Source organism: Anabrus simplex, chromosome 6 (genome assembly GCF_040414725.1).
Source record: "Anabrus simplex isolate iqAnaSimp1 chromosome 6, ASM4041472v1, whole genome shotgun sequence".
NCBI lineage: Eukaryota > Metazoa > Arthropoda > Insecta > Orthoptera > Tettigoniidae > Anabrus > Anabrus simplex.
The window spans coordinates 80,690,135-80,705,459 of NC_090270.1; the positions used below are offsets into that span (position 1 = coordinate 80,690,135).

At 37.0% G+C, this 15,325-nt stretch overlaps 1 protein-coding gene across 3 annotated transcripts in view; it reads right to left on the reverse strand.

Annotated features, from left to right (window-relative positions):
* Nucleotides 1-15,325, reverse strand: part of LOC136876128 (pleckstrin homology domain-containing family G member 5) — a 1,197,778-nt gene that overhangs the window by 424,805 nt on the left and 757,648 nt on the right. The gene's annotated exons all lie outside the window — the stretch shown is intronic.

Consider the following 15,325-nt stretch of genomic DNA (forward strand, 5'->3'; position numbering starts at 1 on the left):
GCTCGTTTCGAAAATATTCAGGTAAATGCTGAGGGCGTACTTAAATTTGAGCACAATGTTGCCTTCGTAAATAAAAAATTTAAACGAATTAGTGCTACGTTAAACGGATCACAATATAAATAAAAAATAATTAGATAAATAGATATATATAAATATATAAGTAAATAAATTAATAAACAAATAAATAAAGTAATAAAATTTCGAAATCTATTGTCAAATGTCCTGAAAATGTATTTCCGTGGTTTGCCATTTTCAATAATTTTATGGACATGCGGAGGTGATATATTGAAATGGTTGATCGCCACGCTTTTTGGGGAGCGGGCTGGGGATCCCCAAGCCACACATTACCCCAAGGGTTTTGTGTGCGCTTACTTCACTAGGGTTATCTGGGACGAAAAAATTTAGCGGTTAAGAAGGGAATTTATTTAAATCCAAACCTTCACAAATTACAAACTGTATCAAAGGTAAAATATAATACCACTAAATGGCAATTCTAAACGGAGTGTAGGCACGTATGATGCTGGTCTTAAATAGTTTCCTTGTTTTCAGTCAGGAATATGTTTGGACCCCACTGTTATAGAGACAAGTCGATTACTCCACTGGGAAATTCGCGGAAATTTGTCGGCCCCAAGTTATACTCTAACGGAGGTTTTTTCATCACATATTTGAATACCGAATTCATACCGAAATATATTGTTGGATATTGTATCTTATAAATGTATTTGTGGTACTGAGTTCGATTACGAGCCCTCTACAGGGTTCTTCCTCGCTGTGGTGTCTGAGGAGCACGACTCACAGATTGGAATGAAATAATCGAGGTACTACCAATACATACCGTACGGAATTTCGTAAATCGGAAAAGAATTAAGGATATAGCATCAGAGGGGAGAATTGTCCCGATTTAATCAGTATCACTGAAGGGCGGTACACGAGAATATGGTCCTGTAACGTAATTAACAGATTTTTAAAGAACGCATGAATTTGATTACATTTAATGTGGGCACTCGTACGATGGTAGAACCGGAAAGGCACTGTAGGCGACCGTGGAGACTTTGTTTCGCTCGTTTCGAAAATATTCAGGTAAATGCTGAGGGCGTACTAAATTTGAGCACAATGTTGCCTTCGTAAATAAAAAATTTAAACGAATTAGTGCTACGTTAAACGAATCACAATATAAATAAAAAATAATTAGATAAATAGATATATAAATAAATAAGTAAATAAATTAATAAACAAATAAATAAACTAATAAAAGTTCGAAATCTATTGTCAAATGTCCTGAAAATGTATTTCCGTGGTTTGCCATTTTCAATAATTTTATGGACATGCGGAGGTGATATATTGAAATGGTTGATCGCCACGCTTTTTGGGGAGCGGGCTGGGGCTCCCCAAGCCACACATTACCCCAAAGGTTTTGTGTGCGCTTACTTCTCTAGGGTTATCTGGGACGAAAAAAATTAGCCGTTAAGAAGGGAATTTATTTACATCCAAACATTCACAAATTACCAACTGTATCAAAGGTAAAATATGTTACCACTAAATGGCAATTCAAAACGGAGTATAGGCACGTATGTTGCTGGTCTTAATTAGTTTCCCTCCTCTGAGTCAGGAATATGTTAGGACCCCACTGCTATAGAGACAAGTCGATTACACATTGGGAATTTCGCGAAAATTTGTCGGCCCCAAGTTTAACTGTAACGGAGGTTAGTTCATCATATATTTGAATACCGAATTCATACCGAAATATATTGTTGGATATTGTATCTTATAAATGTATTTGTGGTACTGAGTTCGATTACGAGCCCTCTACAGGGTTCTTCCTCGCTGTGGTGTCTGAGGAGCACGACTCACAGATTGGAATGAAATAATCGAGGTACTACCAATACATACGGTACGGAATTTCGTAAAGCGGAAAAGAATTAAGGATATAGCATCAGAGGGGAGAATTGTCTCGATATAATCAGTATCACTGAAGGGCGGTACACGAGAATATGGTCCTGTAATGGAATTAACAGATTATTAAAGAACGCATGAATTTGATTACATTTAATGTGGGCACTCGTACGATGGTAGAACCAGAAAGGCACTGTAGGCGACCGTGGTGACCTTGTTTCGCTCGTTTCGAAAATATTCAGGTAAATGCTGAGGGCGTACTTAAATTTGAGCACAATGTTGCCTTCGTAAATAAAAAATTTAAACGAATTAGTGCTACGTTAAACGAATCACAATATAAATAAAAAATAATTAGATAAATAGATATATAAATAAATAAGTAAATAAATTAATAAACAAATAAATAAACAAATAAAAGTTCGAAATCTATTGTCAAATGTCCTGAAAATGTATTTCCGTGGTTTTCCATTTTCAATAATTTTATGGACATGCGGAGGTGATATATTGAAATGGTTGATCGCCACGCTTTTTGGCGAGCGGGCTGGGGCTCCCCAAGCCACACATTACCCCAAAGGTTTTGTGTGCGCTTACTTCTCTAGGGTTATCTGGGACGAAAAAAATTAGCCGTTAAGAAGGGAATATATTTACATCCAAACATTCACAAATTACCAACTGTATCACAGGTAAAATATGTTACCACTAAATGGCAAATCAAAACGGAGTATAGGCACTTATGTTGCTGGTCTTAATTAGTTTCCCTCCTCTGAGTCAGGAATATGTTGGGACCCCACTGTTATAGAGACAAGTCGATTACACCACTGGGAAATTCGCGGAAATTTGTCGGCCCCAAGCTTAACTGTAACGGAGGTTTTTTCATCATATATTTGAATACCGAATTCATACCGAAATACATTGTTGGATATTGTATCTTATAAATGTATTTGTGGTACTGAGTTCGATTACGAGCCCTCTACAGGATTCTTCCTCGCTGTGGTCTCTGAGGAGCACGACTCACAGATTGGAATGAAATAATCGAGGTACTACCAATACATACGGTACGGAATTTCGTAAAGCGGAAAAGAATTAAGGATATAGCATCAGAGGGGAGAATTGTCTCGATATAATCAGTATCACTGAAGGGCGGTACACGAGAATATGGTCCTGTAACGGAATTAACAGATTATTAAAGAACGCATGAATTTGATTACATTTAATGTGGGCACTCGTACGATGGTAGAACCGGAAAGGCACTGTAGGCGACTGTGGAGACTTTGTTTCGCTCGTTTCGAAAATATTCAGGTAAATGCTGAGGGCGTACTTAAATTTGAGCACAATGTTGCCTTCGTAAATAAAAAATTTAAACGAATTAGTGCTACGTTAAACGAATCACAATATAAATAAAAAATAATTAGATAAATAGATATATATAAATATATAAGTAAATAAATTAATAAACAAATAAATAAAGTAATAAAAGTTCGAAATCTATTGTCAAATGTCCTGAAAATGTATTTCCGTGGTTTGCCATTTTCAATAATTTTTGGACATGCGGAGGTGATATATTGAAATGGTTGATCGCCACGCTTTTTGGGGAGCGGGCTAGGGATCCCCAAGCCACACATTACCCCAAGGGTTTTGTGTGCGCTTACTTCACTAGGGTTATCTGGGACGAAAAAATTTAGCGGTTAAGAAGGGAATTTATTTAAATCCAAACCTTCACAAATTACAAACTGTATCAAAGGTAAAATATGTTACCACTAAATGGCAATTCTAAACGGAGTGTAGGCACGTATGATGCTGGTCTTAAATAGTTTCCTTGTTTTCAGTCAGGAATATGTTTGGACCCCACTGTTATAGAGACAAGTCGATTACTCCACTGGGAAATTCGCGGAAATTTGTCGGCCCCAAGTTATACTCTAACGGAGGTTTTTTCATCATATATTTGAATACCGAATTCATACCGAAATATATTGTTGGATATTGTATCTTATAAATGTATTTGTGGTACTGAGTTCGATTACGAGCCCTCTACAGGGTTCTTCCTCGCTGTGGTGTCTGAGGAGCACGACTCACAGATTGGAATGAAATAATCGAGGTACTACCAATACATACCGTACGGAATTTCGTAAAGCGGAAAAGAATTAAGGATATAGCATCAGAGGGGAGAATTGTCCCGATTTAATCAGTATCACTGAAGGGCGGTACACGAGAATATGGTCCTGTAACGTAATTAACAGATTTTTAAAGAACGCATGAATTTGATTACATTTAATGTGGGCACTCGTACGATGGTAGAACCGGAAAGGCACTGTAGGCGACCGTGGAGACTTTGTTTCGCTCGTTTCGAAAATATTCAGGTAAATGCTGAGGGCGTACTAAATTTGAGCACAATGTTGCCTTCGTAAATAAAAAATTTAAACGAATTAGTGCTACGTTAAACGAATCACAATATAAATAAAAAATAATTAGATAAATAGATATATAAATAAATAAGTAAATAAATTAATAAACAAATAAATAAACTAATAAAAGTTCGAAATCTATTGTCAAATGTCCTGAAAATGTATTTCCGTGGTTTGCCATTTTCAATAATTTTATGGACATGCGGAGGTGATATATTGAAATGGTTGATCGCCACGCTTTTTGGGGAGCGGGCTGGGGCTCCCCAAGCCACACATTACCCCAAAGGTTTTGTGTGCGCTTACTTCTCTAGGGTTATCTGGGACGAAAAAAATTAGCCGTTAAGAAGGGAATTTATTTACATCCAAACATTCACAAATTACCAACTGTATCAAAGGTAAAATATGTTACCACTAAATGGCAATTCAAAACGGAGTATAGGCACGTATGTTGCTGGTCTTAATTAGTTCCCCTCCTCTGAGTCAGGAATATGTTAAGACCCCACTGCTATAGAGACAAGTCGATTACACATTGGGAATTTCGCTAAAATTTGTCGGCCCCAAGTTTAACTGTAACGGAGGTTTGTTCATAATATATTTGAATACCGAATTCATACCGAAATATATTGTTGGATATTGTATCTTATAAATGTATTTGTGGTACTGAGTTCGATTACGAGCCATCTACAGGGTTCTTCCTCGCTGTGGTGTCTGAGGAGCACGACTCACAGATTGGAATGAAATAATCGAGGTACTACCAATACATACGGTACGGAATTTCGTAAAGCGGAAAAGAATTAAGGATATAGCATCATAGGGGAGAATTGTCGCGATTTAATCAGTATCACTGAAAGGCGGTACACGAGAATATGGTCCTGTAACGGAATTAACAGATTATTAAAGAAAGCATGAATTTGATTACATTTAATGTGGGCACTCGTACGATGGTAGAACCGGAAAGGCACTGTAGGCGACCGTGGAGACTTTGTTTCGCTCGTTTCGAAAATATTCAGGTAAATGCTGAGGGCGTACTTAAATTTGAGCACAATGTTGCCTTCGTAAATAAAAAATTTAAACGAATTAGTGCTACGTTAAACGAATCACAATATAAATAAAAAATAATTAGATAAATAGATATATAAATAAATAAGTAAATAAATTAATAAACAAATAAGTAAACTAATAAAAGTTCGAAATCTATTGTCAAATGTCCTGAAAATGTATTTCCGTGGTTTGCCATTTTCAATAATTTTATGGACATGGGGAGGTGATATATTGAAATGGTTGATCGCCACGCTTTTTGGTGAGCGGGCTGGGGCTCCCCAAGCCACACATTACCCCAAAGGTTTTGTGTGCGCTTACTTCTCTAGGGTTATCTGGGACGAAAAAAATTAGCCGTTAAGAAGGGAATTTATTTACATCCAAACATTCACAAATTACCAACTGTATCAAAGGTAAAATATGTTACCACTAAATGGCAATTCAAAACGGAGTATAGGCACGTATGTTGCTGGTCTTAATTAGTTTCCCTCCTCTGAGTCAGGAATATGTTAGGACCCCACTGCTATAGAGACAAGTCGATTACACATTGGGAATTTCGCGAAAATTTGTCGGCCCCAAGTTTAACTGTAACGGAGGTTAGTTCATCATATATTTGAATACCGAATTCATACCGAAATATATTGTTGGATATTGTATCTTATAAATGTATTTGTGGTACTGAGTTCGATTACGAGCCCTCTACAGGGTTCTTCCTCGCTGTGGTGTCTGAGGAGCACGACTCACAGATTGGAATGAAATAATCGAGGTACTACCAATACATACGGTACGGAATTTCGTAAAGCGGAAAAGAATTAAGGATATAGCATCAGAGGGGAGAATTGTCTCGATATAATCAGTATCACTGAAGGGCGGTACACGAGAATATGGTCCTGTAACGGAATTAACAGATTATTAAAGAACGCATGAATTCGATTACATTTAATGTGGGCACTCGTACGATGGTAGAACCGGAAAAGCACTGTAGGCGACCGTGGAGACTTTGTTTCGCTCGTTTCGAAAATATTCAGGTAAATGCTGAGGGCGTACTTAAATTTGAGCACAATGTTGCCTTCGTAAATAAAAAATTTAAACGAATTAGTGCTACGTTAAACGAATCACAATATAAATAAAAATAATTAGATAAATAGATATATAAATAAATAAGTAAATAAATTAATAAACAAATAAATAAACTAATAAAAGTTCGAAATCTATTGTCAAATGTCCTGAAAATGTATTTCCGTGGTTTGCCATTTTCAATAATTTTATGGACATGCGGAGGTGATATATTGAAACGGTTGATCGCCACGCTTTTTGGGGAGCGGGCTGGGGCTCCCCAAGCCACACATTACCCCAAAGGTTTTGTGTGCGCTTACTTCTCTAGGGTTATCTGGGACGAAAAAAATTAGCCGTTAAGAAGGGAATTTATTTACATCCAAACATTCACAAATTACCAACTGTATCAAAGGTAAAATATGTTACCACTAAATGGCAATTCAAAACGGAGTATAGGCACGTATGTTGCTGGTCTTAATTAGTTTCCCTCCTCTGAGTCAGGAATATGTTAGGACCCCACTGCTATAGAGACAAGTCGATTACACATTGGGAATTTCGCGAAAATTTGTCGGCCCCAAGTTTAACTGTAACGGAGGTTTGTTCATCATATATTTGAATACCGAATTCATACCGAAGTATATTGTTGGATATTGTATCTTATAAATGTATTTGTGGTACTGAGTTCGATTACGAGCCCTCTACAGGGTTCTTCCTCGCTGTGGTGTCTGAGGAGCACGACTCACAGATTGGAATGAAATAATCGAGGTACTACCAATACATACGGTACGGAATTTCGTAAAGCGGAAAAGAATTAAGGATATAGCATCATAGGGGAGAATTGTCGCGATTTAATCAGTATCACTGAAAGGCGGTACACGAGAATATGGTCCTGTAACGGAATTAACAGATTTTTAAAGAACGCATGAATTCGATTACATTTAATGTGGGCACTCGTACGATGGTAGAACCGGAAAAGCACTGTAGGCGACCGTGGAGACTTTGTTTCGCTCGTTTCGAAAATATTCAGGTAAATGCTGAGGGCGTACTTAAATTTGAGCACAATGTTGCCTTCGTAAATAAAAAATTTAAACGAATTAGTGCTACGTTAAACGAATCACAATATAAATAAAAATAATTAGATAAATAGATATATAAATAAATAAGTAAATAAATTAATAAACAAATAAATAAACTAATAAAAGTTCGAAATCTATTGTCAAATGTCCTGAAAATGTATTTCCGTGGTTTGCCATTTTTAATAATTTTATGGACATGCGGAGGTGATATATTGAAATGGTTGATCGCCACGCTTTTTGGGGAGCGGGCTGGGGCTCCCCAAGCCACACATTACCCCAAAGGTTTTGTGTGCGCTTACTTCTCTAGGGTTATCTGGGACGAAAAAAATTAGCCGTTAAGAAGGGAATTTATTTACATCCAAACATTCACAAATTACCAACTGTATCAAAGGTAAAATATGTTACCACTAAATGGCAATTCTAAACGGAGTGTAGGCACGTATGATGCTGGTCTTAAATAGTTTCCTTGTTTTCAGTCAGGAATATGTTGGGACCCCACTGTTATAGAGACAAGTCGATTACACCACTGGGAAATTCGCGGAAATTTGTCGGCCCCAAGTTTAACTGTAACGGAGGTTTCTTCATCATATATTTGAATACCGAATTCATACCGAAATATATTTTTGGATATTGTATCTTATAAATGTATTTGTGGTACTGAGTTCGATTACGAGCCCTCTACAGGGTTCTTCCTCGCTGTGGTGTCTGAGGAGCACGACTCACAGATTGGAATGAAATAATCGAGGTACTACCAATACATACGGCACGGAATATCGTAAAGCGGAAAAGAATTAAGGATATAGCATCAGAGGGGTGAATTGTCTCGATATAATCAGTATCACTGAAGGGCGGTACACGAGAATATGGTCCTGTAACGGAATTAACAGATTATTAAAGAACGCATGAATTTGATTACATTTAATGTGGGCACTCGTACGATGGTAGAACCGGAAAGGCACTGTAGGCGACCGTGGAGACTTTGTTTCGCTCGTTTCGAAAATATTCAGGTAAATGCTGAGGGCGTACTTAAATTTGAGCACAATGTTGCCTTCGTAAATAAAAAATTTAAACGAATTAGTGCTACGTTAAACGAATCACAATATAAATAAAAATAATTAGATAAATTGATATATAAATAAATAAGTAAATAAATTAATAAACAAATAAATAAACTAATAAAAGTTCGAAATCTATTGTCAAATGTCCTGAAAATGTATTTCCGTGGTTTGCCATTTTCAATAATTTTATGGACATGCGGAGGTGGTATATTGAAATGGTTGATCGCCACGCTTTTTGGGGAGCGGGCTGGGGCTCCCCAAGCCACACATTACCCCAAAGGTTTTGTGTGCGCTTACTTCTCTAGGGTTATCTGGGACGAAAAAAATTAGCCGTTAAGAAGGGAATTTATTTAAATCCAAACATTCACAAATTACAAACTGTATCAAAGGTAAAATATGTTACCACTAAATGGCAATTCTAAACGGAGTATAGGCACGTATGATGCTGGTCTTAATTAGTTTCCCTCCTCTGAGTCAGGAATATGTTAGGACCCCACTGCTATAGAGACAAGTCGATTACACATTGGGAATTTCGCGAAAATTTGTCGGCCCCAAGTTTAACTGTAACGGAGGTTTGTTCATCATATATTTGAATACCGAATTCATACCGAAATATATTGTTGGATATTGTATCTTATAAATGTATTTGTGGTACTGAGTTCGATTACGAGCCCTCTACAGGGTTCTTCCTCGCTGTGGTGTCTGAGGAGCACGACTCACAGATTGGAATGAAATAATCGAGGTACTACCAATACATACGGTACGGAATTTCGTAAAGCGGAAAAGAATTAAGAATATAGCATCATAGGGGAGAATTGTCGCGATTTAATCAGTATCACTGGAAGGCGGTACACGAGAATATGGTCCTGTAACGGAATTAACAGATTTTTAAAGAACGCATGAATTTGATTACATTTAATGTGGGCACTCGTACGATGGTAGAACCGGAAAGGCACTGTAGGCGACCGTGGATACTTTGTTTCGCTCGTTTCGAAAATATTCAGGTAAATGCTGAGGGCGTACTTAAATTTGAGCACAATGTTGCCTTCGTAAATAAAAAATTTAAACGAATTAGTGCTACGTTAAACGAATCACAATATAAATAAAAAATAATTAGATAAATAGATATATAAATAAATAAGTAAATAAATTAATAAACAAATAAATAAAGTAATAAAAGTTCGAAATCTATTGTCAAATGTCCTGAAAATGTATTTCCGTGGTTTGCCATTTTCAATAATTTTATGGACATGCGGAGGTGATATATTGAAATGGTTGATCGCCACGCTTTTTGGGGAGCGGGCTGGGGCTCCCCAAGCCACACATTACCCCAAGGGTTTTGTGTGCGCTTACTTCACTAGGGTTATCTGGGACGAAAAAATTTAGCGGTTAAGAGGGGAATTTATTTAAATCCAAACCTTCACAAATTACAAACTGTATCAAAGGTAAAATATGTTACCACTAAATGGTAATTCTAAACGGAGTATAGGCACGTATGTTGCTGGTCTTAATTAGTTTCCCTCCTCTGAGTCGGGAATATGTTAGGACCCCACTGCTATAGTGACAAGTCGATTACACATTGGGAATTTCGCGAAAATTTGTCGGCCCCAAGTTTAACTGTATCGGAGGTTAGTTCATCATATATTTGAATATAGAATTCATACCGAAATATATTGTTGGATATTGTATCTTATAAATGTATTTGTGGTACTGAGTTCGATTACGAGCCCTCTACAGGGTTCTTCCTCGCTGTGTTGTCTGAGGAGCACGACTCACAGATTGGAATGAAATAATCGAGGTACTACCAATACATACGGTACGGAATTTCGTAAAGCGGAAAAGAATTAAGGATATAGCATCAGAGGGGAGAATTGTCTCGATATAATCAGTATCACTGAAGGGCGGTACACGAGAATATGGTCCTGTAACGGAATTAACAGATTATTAAAGAACGCATGAATTTGATTACATTTAATGTGGGCACTCGTACGATGGTAGAACCGGAAAGGCACTGTAGGCGACCGTGGAGACTTTGTTTCGCTCGTTTCGAAAATATTCAGGTAAATGCTGAGGGCGTACTTAAATTTGAGCACAATGTTGCCTTCGTAAATAAAAAATTTAAACGAATTTGTGCTACGTTAAACGAATCACAATATAAATAAAAATAATTAGATAAATAGATATATAAATAAATAAGTAAATAAATTAATAAACAAATAAATAAACTAATAAAAGTTCGAAATCTATTGTCAAATGTCCTGAAAATGTATTTCCGTGGTTTGCCATTTTCAATAATTTTATGGACATGCGGAGGTGATATATTGAAATGGTTGATCGCCACGCTTTTTGGGGAGCGGGCTGGGGCTCCCCAAGCCACACATTACCCCAAAGATTTTGTGTGCGCTTCCTTCACTAGGGTTATCTAGGACGAAAAAAATTAGCCGTTAAGAAGGGAATTTATTTACATCCAAACATTCACAAATTACCAAGTGTATCAAAGGTAAAATATGTTACCACTAAATGGCAATTCAAAACGGAGTATAGGCACGTATGTTGCTGGTCTTAATTTGTTTCCCTCCTCTGAGTCAGGAATATGTTAGGACCCCACTGCTATAGTGACAAGTCGATTACACATTGGGAATTTCGCGAAAATTTGTCGGCTCCAAGTTTAACTGTAACGGAGGTTTGTTCATCATATATTTGAATACCGAATTCATACCGAAATATATTGTTGGATATTGTATCTTATAAATGTATTTGTGGTACTGAGTTCGATTACGAGCCCTCTACAGGGTTCTTCCTCGCTGTGGTGTCTGAGGAGCACGACTCACAGATTGGAATGAAATAATCGAGGTACTACCAATACATACGGTACGGAATTTCGTAAAGCGGAAAAGAATTAAGGATATAGCATCATAGGGGAGAATTGTCGCGATTTAATCAGTATCACTGAAGGGCGGTACACGAGAATATGGTCCTGTAACGGAATTAACAGATTATTAAATAAAGCATGAATTTGATTACATTTAATGTGGGCACTCGTACGATGGTAGAACCGGAAAGGCACTGTAGGCGACCGTAGAGACTTTGTTTCGCTCGTTTCGAAAATATTCATGTAAATGCTGAGAGCGTACTTAAATTTGAGCACAATGTTGCCTTCGTAAATAAAAAATTTAAACGAATTATTGCTACGTTAAACGAATCACAATATAAATAAAAAATAATTAGATAAATAGATATATAAATAAATAAGTAAATAAATTAATAAACAAATGAATAAACTAATAAAAGTTCGAAATCTATTGTCAAATGTCCTGAAAATGTATTTCCGTGGTTTGCCATTTTCAATAATTTTATGGACATGCGGAGGTGATATATTGAAATGGTTGATCGCCACGCATTTTGGGGAGCGGGCTGGGGCTCCCCAAGCCACACATTACCCCAAGGGTTTTGTGTGCGCTTACTTCACTAGGGTTATCTGGGACGAAAAAATTTACTGGTTAAGGAGGGAATTTATTTAAATCCAAACCTTCACAAATTACAAACTGTATCAAAGGTAAAATATGTTACCACTAAATGGCAATTCTAGACGGAGTGTAGGCACGTATGATGCTGGCCTTAAATAGCTTCCTTGTTTTGAGTCAGGAATATGTTGGGACCCCACTGCTACAGAGACAAGTCGATTACACATTGGAAATTTCGCGAAAATTTGTCGGCCCCAAATTTAACTGTAACGGAGGTTTTATCATCATATATCTGAATACCGAATTCATACCGAAATATATTGTTGGATATTGTATCTTATAAATGTATTTGTGGTACTGAGTTCGATTACGAGCCCTCTACAGCGTTCTTCCTCGCTGTGGTGTCTGAGGAGCACGACTCACAGATTGGAATGAAGTAATCGAGGTACTACCAATACATACGGTACGGAATTTCGTAAAGCAGAAAAGAATTAAGGATATAGCATCAGAGGGGAGAATTGTCCCGATTTAATCAGTATCACTGAAGGGCGGTACACGAGAATATGGTCCTGTAACGGAATTGGCAGATTTTTAAAGAACGCATGAATTTGATTACATTTAATGTGGGCACTCGTACGATGGTAGAACCGGAAAGGCACTGTAGGCGACCGTGGAGACTTTGTTTCGCTCGTTTCGAAAATATTCAGGTAAATGCTGAGGGCGTACTTAAATTTGAGCACAATGTTGCCTTCGTAAATAAAAAATTTAAAAGTATTAGTGCTACGTTAAACGAATCACAATATAAATAAAAAATAATTAGATAAATAGGTATATAAATAAATAAGTAAATAAATTAATAAACAAATAAATAAACTAATAAAAGTTCGAAATCTATTGTCAAATGTCCTGAAAATGTATTTCCGTGGTTTGCCATTTTCAATAATTTTATGGACATGCGGAGGTGATATATTGAAATGGTTGATCGCCACGCTTTTTGGGGAGCGGGCTGGGGCTCCCCAAGCCACACATTACCCCAGGGGTTTTGTGTGCGCTTACCTCACTAGGGTTATCTGGGACGAAAAAATTTAGCGGTTAAGAAGGGAATTTATTTAAATCCAATCCTTCACAAATTACAAACTGTATCAAAGGTAAAATATGTTACCACTAAATGGCAATTCTAAACGGAGTGTAGGCACGTATGATGCTGGTCTTAAATAGTTTCCTTGTTTTCAGTCAGGAATATGTTTGGACCCCACTGTTATAGAGACAAGTCGATTACACCACTGGGAAATTCGCGGAAATTTGTCGGCCCTAAGTTTAACTGTAACGGAGGTTTTTTCATCATATATTTGAATACCGAATTCATACCGAAATATATTGTTGGATATTGTATCTTATAAATGTATTTGTGGTACTGAGTTCGATTACGAGCCCTCTACAGGGTTCTTCCTCGCTGTGGTGTCTGAGGAGCACGACTCACAGATTGGAATGAAATAATCGAGGTACTACCAATACATACGGTACGGAATTTCGTAAAGCGGAAAAGAATTAAGGATATAGCATCATAGGGGAGAATTGTCGCGATTTAATCAGTATCACTGAAAGGCGGTACACGAGAATATGGTCCTGTAACGGAATTAGCAGATTTTTAAAGAACGCATGAATTTGATTACATTTAATGTGGGCACTCGTACGATGGTAGAAACGGAAATGCACTGTAGGCGACCGTGGAGACTTTGTTTCGCTCGTTTCGAAAATATTCAGGTAAATGCTGAGGGCGTACTTAAATTTGAGCACAATGTTGCCTTCGTAAATAAAAAATTTAAACGAATTTGTGCTACGTTAAACGAATCACAATATAAATAAAAATAATTAGATAAATAGATATATAAATAAATAAGTAAATAAATTAATAAACAAATAAATAAACTAATAAAAGTTCGAAATCTATTGTCAAATGTCCTGAAAATAATTTTCAATAATTTTATGGACATGCGGAGGTGATATATTGAAATGGTTGATCGCCACGCTTTTTGGGGAGCGGGCTGGGGCTCCCCAAGCCACACATTACCCCAAAGATTTTGTGTGCGCTTCCTTCACTAGGGTTATCTAGGACGAAAAAAATTAGCCGTTAAGAAGGGAATTTATTTACATCCAAACATTCACAAATTACCAACTGTATCAAAGGTAAAATATGTTACCACTAAATGGCAATTCAAAACGGAGTATAGGCACGTATGTTGCTGGTCTTAATTAGTTTCCCTCCTCTGAGTCAGGAATATGTTAGGACCCCACTGCTATAGAGACAAGTCGATTACACATTGGGAATTTCGCGAAAATTTGTCGGTCCCAAATTTAACTGTAACGGAGGTTTTTTCATCATATATTTGAATACCGAATTCATACCGAAATATATTGTTGGATATTGTATCTTATAAATGTATTTGTGGTACTGAGTTCGATTACGAGCCCTCTACAGGGTTCTTCCTCGCTGTGGTGTCTGAGGAGCACGACTCACAGATTGGAATGAAATAATCGAGGTACTACCAATACATACGGTACGGAATTTCGTAAAGCGGAAAAGAATTAAGGATATAGCATCATAGGGGAGAATTGTCGCGATTTAATCAGTATCACTGAAAGGCGGTACACGAGAATATGGTCCTGTAACGGAATTAGCAGATTTTTAAAGAACGCATGAATTTGATTACATTTAATGTGGGCACTCGTACGATGGTAGAACCGGAAATGCACTGTAGGCGACCGTGGAGACTTTGTTTCGCTCGTTTCGAAAATATTCAGGTAAATGCTGAGGGCGTACTTAAATTTGAGCACAATGTTGCCTTCGTAAATAAAAAATTTAAACGAATTAGTGCTACGTTAAACGAATCACAATATAAATAAAAAATAATTAGATAAATAGATATATAAATAAATAAGTAAATAAATTAATAAACAAATAAATAAACTAATAAAAGTTCGAAATCTATTGTCAAATGTCCTGAAAATGTATTTCCGTGGTTTGCCATTTTCAATAATTTTATGGACATGCGGAGGTGTTATATTGAAATGGTTGATCGCCACGCTTTTTGGGGAGCGGGCTGGGGCTCCCCAAGCCACACATTACCCCACAGGTTTTGTGTGCGCTTCCTTCACTAGGGTTATCTAGGACGAAAAAAATTAGCCGTTAAGAAGGGAATTTATTTACATCCAAACATTCACAAATTACCAACTGTATCAAAGGTAAAATATGTTACCACTAAATGGCAATTCAAAACGGAGTATAGGCACGTATGTTGCTGGTCTTAATTAGTTTCCCTCCTCTGAGTCAGGAATAT